The sequence below is a fragment of the Rhinolophus sinicus genome, linkage group LG15, assembly GCF_036562045.2.
Source record: "Rhinolophus sinicus isolate RSC01 linkage group LG15, ASM3656204v1, whole genome shotgun sequence".
In the NCBI taxonomy this organism is placed as follows: domain Eukaryota; kingdom Metazoa; phylum Chordata; class Mammalia; order Chiroptera; family Rhinolophidae; genus Rhinolophus; species Rhinolophus sinicus.
This window is the reverse complement of record NC_133764.1, coordinates 49,112,292-49,126,635: the sequence shown is the minus strand read 5'-3', so window position 1 is coordinate 49,126,635 and position 14,344 is coordinate 49,112,292. Positions and strand designations below refer to the sequence as shown.

Sequence of the window (14,344 nt, the reverse complement as noted above, 5' to 3'; positions counted from 1 at the left end):
CCGTCGTCCGGAGGGGGCAGTCCGTCCGCCGTAGCCACGCCTCCTCGGGCGGGAAAGGGCGGGCTATGCAAACAAGAAATGGCGTTTCGCCCGAGAACGACGGGTGAACGACAGACATACTATTTCTCTCTTAAGATACAGAGAATAAAACCAAACCAGATCGGTACCGGGGCCTACTGCTCAGTGGCTCCCATAGTACAGTACTTCCAAAGAAGCAAAGGAAGTGAGACCTCGACTGCCGGTGACCTGGCTCACCGTAGGTAGAATGTGCGCGACAGGAGGAGGGAGACGGGCGAGGGACAAGTGACAGGCATCGCTTCTCGGCCTTTTGGCTAAGATCAAGTGTAGTATCTGTTCTTATCAGTTTAATATCTGATACGTCCTCTATCCGAGGACAATATATTAAATGGATTTTTGGAGCTGGGAGATGGAATAGGAGCTTGCTCCGTCCACTCCGCGCATCGACCCGGTATTGCAGTACTTCCGGAAACGGTGCACCCCCTTCGGGGGAGGTGATTGAGGTTTGCAATGGAAGAATAATTTTTTTTATGGCGTTTCTGCTGGCCGTGGGGTGTCGCTTGGTTTCTGTACAGAGTGCACATTCCCGTAAGTTTTTCCAAGGGTTCATTGAAGATTGTAAAAGTGTGACAACAATGTGTGCCGTCACTGATGCGTGCCTGGCGGGTTATCCCACGCCAGAACGTCTAAAAAACTGACCGAGAAGATCTCAGCCCCGTCAACACCTTCTTTTTTTTTTTCTTTTGTCGTTTTTTTACAGATTTTATTGGGGAAGGGGAACAGGACGTTATTGGGGAATACTGCGTACTTCCAGGCCTTTTTTTCCAAGTCAAGTTGTCCTTTCAATCTCAGTTGTGGAGGGTGTTGTTCAGCTTCAAGTTTTTCTTTCAGTCTTAGTTGTTGTGGAGGGCACAGCTCAGCTCCAGGTCCAGTTGCCAGTTGCTAGTTGCTGGGGGAGCAGCCCACCATCCCTTGCGGGAGTGGGAGTTAGGAGCTAACCTCCTGAGCCACCGGGCCGGCCCCCCTGTCAACACTTTCTTGACTTCTCAATTGGAACTTATCCATTCCTGGAGCACTGATCACACTCTCCCGGTCAGGGCAGCCTTCACCGTTCCTGCCCTCAGGGGGCCTCCAACCCAGGATCGCCAAAATACCTGGCGGGGACAAGGAGGTTGCCAGTGAGAGATGAACAAACCGTTGGGTTGTTCAGACTATAGCAATCCCCTTCTAAGAGAAACCAAATTAGCAGAAGATGGCCTGATACACACAGATCTGAACAGTGATCATGGGATGGGGAAGCCTGAAGAGTCATGTCAGGTACAGGCTAAGCACGTTCTATGTTGTTTCTCATTCAGTCATTCAACAAGTATTTTATCAAGTGTCACGTACGTGCCCGTGCCGAGCACTGTCCTAGGTGCTCAGGATAGAGCAGCAAACAAAATCTCGACCATCAAGGTGAGAAGCAAACAAGCCACTAAATGTATATTTGTGAATATACCTATGTGTCTGTGTGTATCTGTCTAATATCTCTAGATCCGTCTGTGTATATGTCTATATCTATATGTCTCTATCTATGCCACATGATGATTATGGGTGTCCATAATGACTTGGCAGCCACCGGAAAAATAAAGCCAGGTAAAGTGCGATGTGAAGCGAGCGGGAGAGTGCCTGGCATGGGGAGGGGGAGATTTTCCACCACACTATAAAATGAATATTGTCTGTTTTCTCCAGAGTGCACTTATTAAGGGATGCCTGTATGCTTGGCATTTCCATGTGTAGCTTCACAAGGACCCTAATCAGAGAGGTGTCAGTTATCATCATCCCTATTCTACAGTTTAAAAAACCTGAGGTCCCACCTGGTTAACAGGCGGCTTCAATTCAAATCCTGACCTTGCATCATATTAGCTGTGTGACCTTAGGCAAATTGCTTAGCGTCTCTGACCTTCAGTCTATAACATTGCTGTCCACTAGAAATACGTGTCGCGTATGTAGGTTTTAATTTTCTAGTAGCCACATTAAAACAAAACACAACAACAACAACAAAAACCCAGAAACCGGTGAAACTAGGTTTTATAATTTAACTCTATCCAAAATATTGCTTCAGTGTGCAATCAATATAAAATTATTAAGATATTTTACATTTTTTACTACTAAGTCTTGAAAATCTCATGTGTATTTTACACTTACGGCCCCTCTCAGTCAGGATTAACGCCGTTTCCAGGACTCAATAGCTACATGTGGCTGTTGGCTGGGACAGCGTAGGTCTGTAGAATGGGGATGATAACATGGTGGGGATTAGAGTGGAGTGAAATGAGTGAGGCACTTGCCTTGGGCAAAAAAAGTTAAGGGGGCACCAAAAAACCCAGTAATCACGATAAGATAAATTGTATTAAAATAATATTTATCTTGATCACTGAAGAGTTTTTAGGAGGACACTCCACTAACCAACCGCCCTCCCCCCCCCCAGGCGAGTACCTCACTGGCTTCACCCTAGTCTTGGCCCTAGAATGATGACGAGGAGGAGGAGGAGGAGGAGATGAAGACTGTCTACCTCATAGGCCTGTCGAGTGAGTTAAATGAGATAATACATGTGCAGCGCTCAGCCCAAGGGCTGGCACTGAAAAGGGCTCAGGCAACACCTACGCTCAGGCTTTCTGTGTTGTAGGGTGAAATGACCGATTTCACTTATACTCATGACACCTTCTAGCTTTTCTGAGTTCAAATGAGAGAAACACAAACTCCCCAACTACAGTGAAGTTCTGTCAGGAATGAGGATGGGAGAGGGAAATGCTGCCTGGGCAGCCGGCAGGCAGTCTTTGCCCCAGAGGGAAATTTGTGTGGGGGTGGGGTGGGGTGGGGGAGTGCTTAACGCACTGAGTGGCCTTGATGCTCAGAGCATCCCCAGCAGTCACCTCTCCTCTCTGGTGTTCTGCCAGATCTCCCCCTGGCCAGATTCTCCCCCGTCACCCCTGGTTCCGGGCCCGTAGCCTCCTAACTGCTGCTTCTGAATCAGTCTGACCTGGGTATCGTTTATTCACTCAAAGTAGGCTCTTTCTGAGCGCCTACTACATGCGGGGCACTGGGCTCGTGCTGGGATCCAGACTCCAGACATAAGCACTGAGGGGTGACGGCCCTCAATGATCTCCGATTTCGGTGCGGGGAGATAAAGGATTGCCCCACCGGGTGGTGAGTGGTGGACTGGAAATGAATCACCGGGTGGGATGAAACACATAGGTGAGGAAGAGGCGAAGGGAAACCGCATCGCAGGCGGAGGGAGCTTGACGCGCGGAGCCCAGGATTTGGTTCACTCACAGAAGAAGCGCCCAGAGACGCGGATGCCGGAATCTCAGAGAACCCCTTCAGCTGCCGTGCCCGGGCCTCCCCATGTGACGCGCCTCCTCCCCCTTCCCCACCGGCTGCCATCAGCCCGGGTCCAGAGCTGGCGCTCCCCTGACTCAGCATGAACCCCTCTTCGGACACATAAGAGGCTCGTCTTTCTGGGCGTTTCTAGTGACTGCGTCTCGGCCCCTTCCTACAGGCCGCTCGAGCCGCCGAGCCCGAATCCCCTTCGGTTCTGTCCTTTCTCTCCGTTTGCACACAAGAGGAGCTCGACACCCCCCCACCCCCAGCCCGGGGTTCCACGGTAGGCGCGCGGAGGCCGTCCCGAGGGGGCAGTCCGCCCGCCGTAGCCACGCCTCCTCGGGCGGGAAAGGGCGGGCTATGCAAACAAGAAATGGCGTTTTCGCCCGAGAACGACGGGTGCAACGACAGACATACAATTTCTCTCTTAAGATACAGAGAATAAAACCAAACCAGATCGGTACCGGGGCCTACTGCTCAGTGGCTCCCATAGTACAGTACTTCCAAAGAAGCAAAGGAAGTGAGACCTCGACTGCCGGTGACCTGGCTCACCGTAGGTAGAATGTGCGCGACAGGAGGAGGGAGACGGGCGAGGGACAAGTGACAGGTATCGCTTCTCGGCCTTTTGGCTAAGATCAAGTGTAGTATCTGTTCTTATCAGTTTAATATCTGATACGTCCTCTATCCGAGGACAATATATTAAATGGATTTTTGGAGCTGGGAGATGGAATAGGAGCTTGCTCCGTCCACTCCGCGCATCGACTCGGTATTGCAGTACTTTCGAGAACGGTGCACCCCTCTTGGGGGGAATAACTGAGGTTACAACGAAAGATACAAGCTTTTTCCTTTCGCTGCGTGTGTATCTGTGCTATTCCTTAGTATAGCTTTGATTCTGTTCTGCCAGAACTTCCTGAATTCTTTTTCGCGTCCTAAACAGGTGGTTTCCTACTTTCATATCATCTTTGTTCGCGACGATGGGGTAAAGGCAGCGTGCGTTAGCGGGTGTTTTCAGCGTTTTAGTCAGCTTAACAGAGCTTTCCACGGTCTGAGTTTATAATCTGTAGCAGGTTTTAATAGCGTTCAGAGAGTAAGTTGTTCGACAGAAGATAGACCGCCAGCCCTGGAAACCTTGCTCATAACTCAGCTCCTCAAATTTCTATCGTCAGTCACTAGGTTAAACCTATGAGATGGGGGAAAAAAATATGGTAGTGACTGGTAGAAGAACCCAGCCATCAGGAAGAGTTCACGGGAACCTATCTCATGCCCTTTTATCATTCCCTGCAGTCACCACAGAAAGATCAAAGTGTCATTTCTGCATGCCTTATATCCCCATAAGATTCTACACATCACCCTTTTCGGTCTTTTAGATCATTTCTCCCCAACTCCGGAAAACCTGTCCATCTTCCAAGAATTCCCTCTTTCCTGCCTCCTCTCTAAATGCTCTTCCCGTTGTTTCTCAAACATGAGTCTCTCTCCAGAGGACATCATTTCCCTACAGCCTTGGGGGGTGGGGAGGGTACCTCTCCCACACACCTCATCCTGCAGGAACCACAAAGGGAGTGCGTGTCCTTGTCTCCTATTGCTGCTTCCAGACCCTCCTCACACCATCCTCAAAACAGAACAAAAATACCAGCTCGAGTCTCTTTTTTTTTTTTTTAAGATTTTATTGGGGAAGGGGAACAGGACTTTATTGGGGAATAGTGTGCACTTTCAGGACTTTTCTCCAAGTCAAGTTGTCCTTTCAATCTTAGTTGTGGAGGGTTCTGTTCAGCTTCAAGTTGTTGTTCTCTCAGTCTTAGTTGTAGGGGGCACAGCCCACCATCCCTTGGATGGGAGTCGAACCGGCAACCTTGTGGTTGAGAGGACACGCTCCAACCAACTGAGCCATCCGGCAGCTCAGCGGCAGCTCAGCGGCAGCTCAGCGGCAGCTCAGCGGCAGCTCAGCTCGAGGTGCCGTGTTCAATTCAATCTTAGTTGCAGGGATAGAGCCCATCATCCCTTGCGGGAGTCGAGGAATTGAACTGGCCACCTTGTGGTTGAGAGCCCACTGGCCCATGTGGGAATCGAACCGGCAGCCTTCGGAGTTAGGAGCATGGAGCTCTAACCGCCTGAGCCACTAGGCCGGCCCCAGCTCGAGTCTCTTATCTTCAGTCTCTACTCCCCATTGTCTCCTTGTACTGACTGGCCCCCAGAACACATGAGGAGCATCTGGAAATTCACCGCCTCAACCAGGGAGGAGGAAAGGTGGCCCAGGAAGTCAGTTTCATGTACAACGTGCCAAGATTTGAGGCCAGGGGATTGACTCCTTTCCCACTTCTATGACAATGAAAGACCTTTCACCTCAAAGGTTAGTTTCTCGCTCTGCTGGACATCTGGTTCCAGGGGCAAAGGCAGGGACGTTAGAATCAAAGGAGACCGTGTCCACCAAGGCCTCCCTTGCTGGAACGCGGAAGGCAGAGCTCCATCCCCGCTTGGCCGCAAACCTGTGTACTCCCGGGAGAACAGTTATCTTCCTCAGGGAAAACAGGCAGGCTCATCTAGAGCCTCCTCTCCGGCACTGTGATGTCCCTAGTGCCGCCTGAGTGCTGGCGTCCTCCCAGAGCGGCAGCAGTTCTCACGAGAAGTGTCTCTTCTCAGTCTCTTATCCCCACTTGACCTTGAACTCCCAGGGGCACCAGTCCCTGTCACATCTGCGGCCCCAAGACCCAAGCCTGTGTTCCACACCTCCTAGATGCTCGTCAAAGGAGTCTGAATGGTAGGACACCCAGGAGGAGTGAGTGAAGACGAAGTCAAGAGCTAGAACCAAAGAATCAGAGGTGGTCCTGGCTTTCACTGAGGTGCCTTCCTTTTTTAAGAAGAAAACCAGGGATGGACCCAATGCACGTGCGATTTTAGGAAACGGTGAAGCTGGCCTCTCCAGTCAGTGGGAAAAAGACAACCTATTCCACATGTGATACTGAGACAACTGGGCGGCCATCCTCTGTGTGTGTGTGTGGGGGGGAGGGTGGGGTGGGGGTCAATAAAGTTGAGCCACATTTTAATCTGCATACCAGGATAAATTTCAAAAAGATAAAATATTTAAAGGCAAAGACAAAGCATTGAAAACACTGCTAAGGAAACGCGGGACAATAATTGCCTAAGTTTGGAGTCAGGGAAAGCCTTCTAACGGTGACTCAAAATCCAGAAGCCCAAATTTCTAAAAATTGCGCTTCTGGATTTCGAGTCACAGTTAGAAGGCCTTGAAATACTTGAGTTCTAGAAAATCTAAATTCTCTGCAGAACACAAAACATCATAAGCGAGGCAAATGAAAACCAAAGGAAAAAACTGGCAAATACACTGCAGAAAAAGATAATCACCAATGATATAGAGATCCTAGACATTCATAAGAAACAGCTGAACAGCCAGTAGAAAGTGGGCAAAGGATAGACAGTTCACAGAGGACAAGAAAAACAAAGATATACGCCGACATCTTCCCCCTGGCAATGTTACCTCTCCGTGCCCCTCGCTGTCCGTTCTAGTCTCTGTATGAAGGGGCCTGGGCCACCAGCGTGGGACAGGGTGAGCTGGGTGGGGGCTGGCACAACAGAGGCCTTCATGAGACACACACACTCCCGTGCCCTTCCAGTCAGAGAGGGACGTAAACACTACAGTGAAACAGGGCAGCACAATGTTCAGGGGCTCCTGTTGTCGGGAGTGGGAGGCTAGGAGATCCCCTCCAAAGCAGAGGCAGATTGCTTCCTCTGTTTGTACCCCCGACCACTGAGGAGGAAGCCCGGGGCCCAGTGAGCCTCTTTGGGTTCTGGAAGCAACGCATTCCGCACCTGGAAATACTGCTTGGGCTCAGACAGGTGACACTAAAGGAACGTCAGCTTCGCGGGTGCCCCTGTGAGCACAGTGGGGCCTGGACTTGAAGAAGCTGTCCTCCACAGCTGGCAGGGGACACAGCGGCCCTCAGATGCCCAAGGACAGAACACGTAGGAGCGAGCGCCTGGAGGCGGCAGCCTTGGCATGGGCAGACATTCTCTGGCTGTGTGCACAGGCTTCCCCGGCAGCTTTGCAAGCAGTGGACGTGGTTGAGTGGCAGCCAGAAGAGGAATGGAAGAGCACTACAGATGCCCCTTGCTGACCACCAGGTCATGTTCACCTGTGTGATCCCAGGACGGGTATTCCATATATGACGCTGGGACAACTGGGTAGCCATCCAGAAAAAAGAAATAAAATCAGATCTATCCCTGGACTCATGCACTAGGACACATACAAAGTGTGATAGAGACGGAATGCAAAAAGGTCAACGATTGAAAGGACAACGGGCAAAGGATATGAACATTCAGTTCATGGAAAGAAAAGCGTAGCAGATCGTCAGCACAGGAATAACAATACCCCGTCATAATACCCCGTAAGAGACACCCCGGGGTATTATGCAAATGTTTGCTAACATGATGGTTGGGCCAGGCTGTGGGCAACAGGCACCGATCAAGAAGGCTAGCTATAATAGCTGTGCTCTGATTCAAGTCGTCACCCTTGGCTTATCATCCCTTACTCCCCGGCAGCGATGGTAACTGGGTCCATAGTGAGACCGGAGGGCACTTGGACAAGGGCTCACGCGACAGCCACGCCCTGGTATTGCCCTAACGTTTGCAAGCACTTTGATGCGAGCCGGCTGAGGGGGACTGACTCAAAGTCACCTAACTCACAAGAAGCTGGTGCATGAATGAGAATGCTAAATCATTAATTAATTAATTAATTAATTAATTTTAATGTTACCGGGGAACAGTGTGGTTCTCCAGGGCCCATCAGCTCCAAGTCGCTGTCCTTCAATCTAGTTGTGGAGGGTGCAGCTCAGCTCCAAGTCCAGTCCCCGTTTTTAAATCTATAGTTGCAGGGGGGTGCAGCCCACCATCCCATGCGGGAATTGAACCGGCAACCTGGTTGCTGAGACCTTGCGCTCTAACCAACTGAGCCATCCAGTCGCCCCTAAATCATCAATTTAGAACAGAGCTACTCCTTTGCAACCACAGAACACACATGTCTGCCATCCACGGCACCTCCTTCTAAGGATCAAAACACCTGGGAAACTAAATTACGGTGTGTCGCGTCCAGCGCAACACAGGCAGTGAGGGTGCGAGAAGGGGCGGTTTGGGTTAAGTTTTTTAGAAAGAAACACACAGAGACTTAATGCAGTTAAATCTCTCCGAAGGCCAGGGGTCTCTCAGTCTCAGAGGACTGGAGCCCAGAATATGGCCGACTGAGGGTTTTATTGAATAGGTATGCAAAAACAAGAGAAAGCAACATTGTTTCGTACACAGTCTCTGAAACTCACACATCATAACAGAAAAATGTTGGAGCCATAACAGAAAAATGTCGGAGCCTGCGGACCAGACGAACGGTTCCTGAAGTGGGGAGTGAGGATTGAGAAAAAACAGACAAGAGACAAAGATGGGATCGGGAGGCCGAGCAGTTCTAATTAGACTGCAGCACCTGTTTTATTTTTTAGCTTTCTTTTATACACACAGAAACAAGAAGGTTACACAGAGCAGCTGAGGCAGCAAATACAGATTAGATATGTTTGTTCAAAGTTTGGCCCTGACTGTCTTTTACCTTCTTGATAATTCCTCATCCCCAGAACAGCTGGTATCTGTTTGTTCTTACTGTTTACCCAAGCCCCCAGTTGGCGATCCTCCAGACCTCTGCTTGTAGTTACATTTTCTTAACCCTTAATGCTCCAGCTCCCCTCAATTCCCCCTTTTTTATTTTTTGAGATCGTGCCTGGCTTAGGTGGTCAGTACAGACGTCTTTACTTACACATCATGGGATATCGATCGTCAAAATGATCGATTCCTGTCTTAGGTTGTAAAGCGCTTACCAATCATTACCCGTCATTGGCTACCGATCTCTTTTGGGGTTAGACAGGGGTATTGGTTTTTGGTTTAGAAGCCACGCTGAGCTTTACTTTATGAATTTCTCCGTAAATATCTGTAACTGTCCCGATCACAGCTTTTGTGATACAGGGGAGGAAGCATAGTATCAAGAGGATCACAACAAGCGGAATTACAAAAGGGGCCATGATTTGGAGCATTGAAGAGTATGATGGAAATATGTTGTGAAAGCTAGAGACAAGCTTGTTGAGCGTCTCAGCTATATCGGTATTTAAAGGAGAGGTCTCTTATAGTGTCAAGACCTCTTTATGAAATTGGATAAGATCAAGAGTAACATTTTTTCTTACACGGTCTGTGAGACTCATACCTCATAGCAGAAAAATGCTTATTCCAATCACCCTTTGTCTGTTAGCAGCCGAAGCATAAAGTCCCATGATGTCTTACCTTCTCAGGGTCAAGTCACTCATATTGTAACAGTTCTGTTGAGATAAGTGGAGAGAACTGATCTTCATTGCCTTCATGACTTCTCTCACAATCAGGTGAGAGGAAAGCCAGAGACAGCAATGGCTTTTCCCAGGCAGGGGGAAGGGGAGGAAAGGCTCCTTTTTGGATCTTCTAAGGCAGCTCATTGGGGGTCCCCACTCGGTTCGGCCTGGCTTAGGTTGTATCTCCCGTGAGATATCTTACCCGTCTTTGGCTGCAAACCATCTTTTGGGGACCAGACAGAGAGACATAAGGTGTAAAACATAGAGATAAGCAAAGTCCTAAAAAGGCACAGTCTCACAGACTTTTTTTCCCTCAAGAAAAGACATGGGGGGACAGTCGGCTAGGCTGTTGTGTGACTACATCTCCCCCTTTTTTGTTTTTGAAGCATGAGAAACACAGAACGTGTAGTTTTTTCATTTACAGCCCATCGGAGGGCTATTTGTCCACATCTGAGGACTATGTAAAATAAACAGAACAATAAACAGAATAGCAATATCCCCAGCAAACCCTCCGCCCAAAGTCTTTATCCATTTAGCAGGGTTTAAAGTGGAAAGTCCTTCTGCAGCTGCGGAAGGTGTGAAGAGTGAGAGCTTTTCCACACCCTAGGGGCGTGGATGGGTATCTATAGATGTCTTCTCTTCTGTGGGCTGTCGCTCATGGTATGGTTTAACACCGACCAGGAATTCACAAAGGTTTTTCTTCAGGACCTGGAGAAATACAAGCAAAGCCTCTTCCCCATGTTATCTCGCGGGGAGAAGTAGGATCAGCTTCCCCACGTAGTATTTTTTTTTTTTTTTTTTTTGCATTTTTTAAATTTTTTATTTTATTTTATTAAATTTATTGGGGTGACAATTGTTAGTAAAATTACATAGATTTCAGGTGTACAATTCTGTATTACATTATCTATAAATCCCATTGTGTGTTCATCACCCAGAGTCCCCACGTAGTATTTTAAACAAAGGTTGTAATTCACCGGTCGTCAACCGCAACTGAGGTCTAATCCAGTGAAGGTCTCCCAGTAGCTTCAGGAAATCATTTAATGTTTTTAAACAATCTCGCCGGATTTGTATTTTTTGAGGTAAAATTACTTGAGGCATCAAAAAATATCCCAAATAGGAATAAGGAGGTATTTGTTGAATTTTTTTCGGGGCTACAACGAGCCCATGATTATGAAGCTCTTTTTGTAAATGCGCGAAAGCAGTAAGCAACTTTGGTTCACATGAGTGGCCAAGGAGTATGTCATCCATGTAGTGAATGATGTAAATATCTGGAAATGCCCTTCGGGTAGGTTTTATTGCAGCTGATACAAATTTTTGACATAATGTAGGGCTATTAGCCATTCTCTGAGGTAGCACTAGCCAGTGATATCTTTTAAAGGGTTCTTGTAAATTAACAGAAGGAACATTGAATGCAAATCTAGGGCAATCATTAGGATTTTTTTTTTTTTTTTTTTAATTTATTGGGGTGACAATTGTTAGTAAAATTACATAGATTTCAGGTGTAAATCATTAGGATTTAAAGGTATGGTATAAAAACAATCTTTTAAGTCCAAAACAATTTTGTATGTGTTTTTTGGTATAGCTGCAGGACAGGGCAAGCCTGGCTGTAAGCCTCCCATTAATTCCATAGTCTCGTTAACCTTTCGTAAATCTTGTAATAATCTCCACTTACTAGATTTTTTCTTAATAACAAAAATGGGAGAATTCCAGGGGGAGTTGGAGGGAGCAATGTGTCCCTTTTCAAGTTGCTCCTGTACTAGCAGCTTGGCGGCTTGAATCTTTTTTGCTGATAGGGGCCACAGGGTCATGATAATGAGCAGCAGCTTCCTCTGAGTCCTCCTCGTCTTGAGGAGTCAACTGATCATACTCATCATGTAACTGAGGATACAAAGACACAGGAAGAGCGGATGGAACGAAATCAGTGTTGTGAGGGATATCTATTTTAGGTGGGTTATTTTCAGAATATCTAATTCCTTCATGCCTGGGATCGATCACATCCCTAACCAAATTCCATAAGGAAAAAGTATCTACCGGTACCTTAGAGGGTCCATGAGCATCATAATATACCTGTAAACGCTCTCTCACCTTTTCCCAAGTTTCTAAGTTTAAAGTCCCTTCTGTGCCATATTAGCCTACTGACACCTACGGACAAAAAGAAACGGTAGTCTTAGGAACCAACAATGGCAAATCCCTTCCATCTGGGAGGATACATGCTAGCTTTTTGTCCTGGGAAAGGAGGGTCGCTGCCACTGGCACCTTTCCCGGTTTGTGGTACCAGACCGTTATGGCAGTGCTTGCGGTCCCTTGCATAGTTTCAACATGTAACAGAACAGGGGACCCCATAATAGACCATAGTGAGAGCACGTAGTTTCCTCGCAAAATCATCCCGGTATCGGGACCTTTGTATACTGCAGTCACTTGCGGTGGCCACTCAGCCACCACCCGTGGCGTCACTTGCAAATCATGAGTCAAACCGGCCCCCATGGGGCTATCAGGCCCAACCATCGACAGTGGGGGCTTTTGACCTGCCAGGGCCAAGTCCATTGCTGCCGTTGCCCTGCTTTCAAGCATGTGGGTGCTGGCAGCAAAATGTTCCCATTTCTGCCGTAGCCTGGCTTTAACAGAGTCTCACTGGTGGTAACTTGTAATTGAATGGGAGCGGCTGTTGGATGTAGCAGAGCTTCTACTGGTGCGGGCCCTCCCTTCCGTGGTCTCTCATTCAGGACTCTCAGGACGTCCCATAGACGCGAGGCCCAGTCACGCATCGTGGGAGGGTGTTTCGACACCCGGAGACCTTGCTTCAAAAGGCCATTATAGCGTTCAATCATGCCAGCTGCTTGTGGATTGTACGGGTGTGAAACAACCATTGCACGTCCATCCTGGCAGCCCAGCGCTGCACTTCTTGCCCCGTAAAATGGGTACCCCTGTCACTTTCAATGACTTGGGGGCGCCCATAAAGGGCGCACAGCCATGTAAGGGATCCCTGTATGCCGCTGATCCGCAGCCGGACAGGGCCAAGCAAACATCAACCCCGTAGCAGTGTCCACTGCTGTAAATGCGTATATCGCATTGTGGGCCTTAGGCAGGGGTCCAATGTAATCCACTTGCCAGCGAGTGAGGGGCACCCTCCCTCGCGTAATCTGCTGTGTCTCCCGGGGGAGCCTCCGCCTTTGGGGGCTGTCCTGGGCACAGACGGCACAGTCATAGCAGGCATCTGCTATCTCCTGCCATTTCAAAGGCAGGCCCCCGCGTCTGCTCACCTGCCACATGGTTAGGCTTCCAGCGTGCTGCAATTTCCTATGCAGCCAGTGAGCCACATCAGCGGCAGGAGCCCGCTCTAACCATCGGACCCGTGCTAGGGCGTCTGCTTCATCATTACCTGGGGACACTAAGGGGGAGTGACCTGTGACATGCATTAAGGTCACCTCCTTTGTCTGCCCTAGGTCCCAGAGGTCCTGCCACATGGCTTGACCCCACAGTGGACGGTGTCCCACCAACCAGTTTTGGTGTTTCCATGTAGGGAGCCACAACGTTAGGCCCCGGAACACCGCCCAGCTGTCAGTGCAAATAACTAGGGGCCCAGGCTCGTGGCTGATTACCATCCACACAGCCCGTAATTCAGCCACTGGCTACTCTGGCCCGTCCCAGTATCAAACCAAATGGTGTCTGTTTTGGGCTGCACACCAATAGCCGGCCAAACAGCTGCAGCTCCTCGGCTAGAACCATCAGTAAACCAGGCATCCTCAGGTACTGGGGACTGTCCTTCTTTGTAGGGCGAGGGCTCCAAGTCCTCCCCTCTAGGCAGAGCACTTGGCTCAGCCTGGGCTACAAGCTCCACAGGCCCCAGGACCTGTTGTAGCTCTGTGCTCAAAGGGCTTGAACTAAGGGTGCTACGTTGCTCCAAGTAGGCACCCCACTTGGCGAGGGTGGTGGTCTGTGCCACCCCCGTTTTGGGTCCCTGGGTCCATGTACGGACCCACCCCTGGACAGGATAGGTTGTTCGAACCAACACGTGTGCCGTTCCTGTGATGGCTTCTGTGGCCACTAGGGCTGCATACACAGCAGCCAGCTGTTTCTCTATTAAAGACCAAAATCCCACTGGCAACCGGAGACGCTCCTGCCGTTGCCGGAGGCCCCATCCGTACCCCTCTTGGGTTACGTGAACATCAAGTTCAAATCGGCGGCCGGGGTCCACTACTTGCAGAGCCTGTGCCTGCTGCACTGCCCGTTTCGTGGCAACGAAGGCTTGCTCTATAGCCTCTGTCCAATCCCATGAGGCCCCCTTGTTTATCATATTGTACAAGGGCCTTGCCATTTGTGCTAAATGGGGTACAAACGCCCGCCAATATCCTAGCAGACCCAAATACGTCTGCAGTTGAGAGACCTCGGTCGGCCGGGGAAAGGCTTGTATCTTATCAATGATTGCCTCAGGTATAACCTTTGTCTTACCCGACCACACAACACCCAAAAACTTGACGGATAAGCCAGGGCCTTGGACCTTTTCCTCATTCACCGCCCAGCCACGTGACTTCAGGTGGCGGAGAACAGAGGGAGCTGCTTGCTCTAAATCAGAAAGAGAATCTGAGGTTAACAGAATGTCATCA

At 49.3% G+C, this 14,344-nt stretch overlaps 2 non-coding genes across 2 annotated transcripts; both read left to right on the top strand.

The window, feature by feature from the left end:
- The first annotated feature begins 312 nt into the window (after positions 1 to 312).
- LOC141569105 (U2 spliceosomal RNA) lies at positions 313 to 503 on the top strand. The gene has a single exon (XR_012492503.1). It is a non-coding gene; the product is annotated as a U2 spliceosomal RNA (small nuclear RNA).
- Positions 504 to 3,987: 3,484 nt separating this feature from the next.
- Positions 3,988 to 4,178, top strand: LOC141569104 (U2 spliceosomal RNA). Its single transcript, XR_012492502.1, has one exon. It is a non-coding gene; the product is annotated as a U2 spliceosomal RNA (small nuclear RNA).
- The last annotated feature ends 10,166 nt before the right edge of the window (positions 4,179 to 14,344 follow it).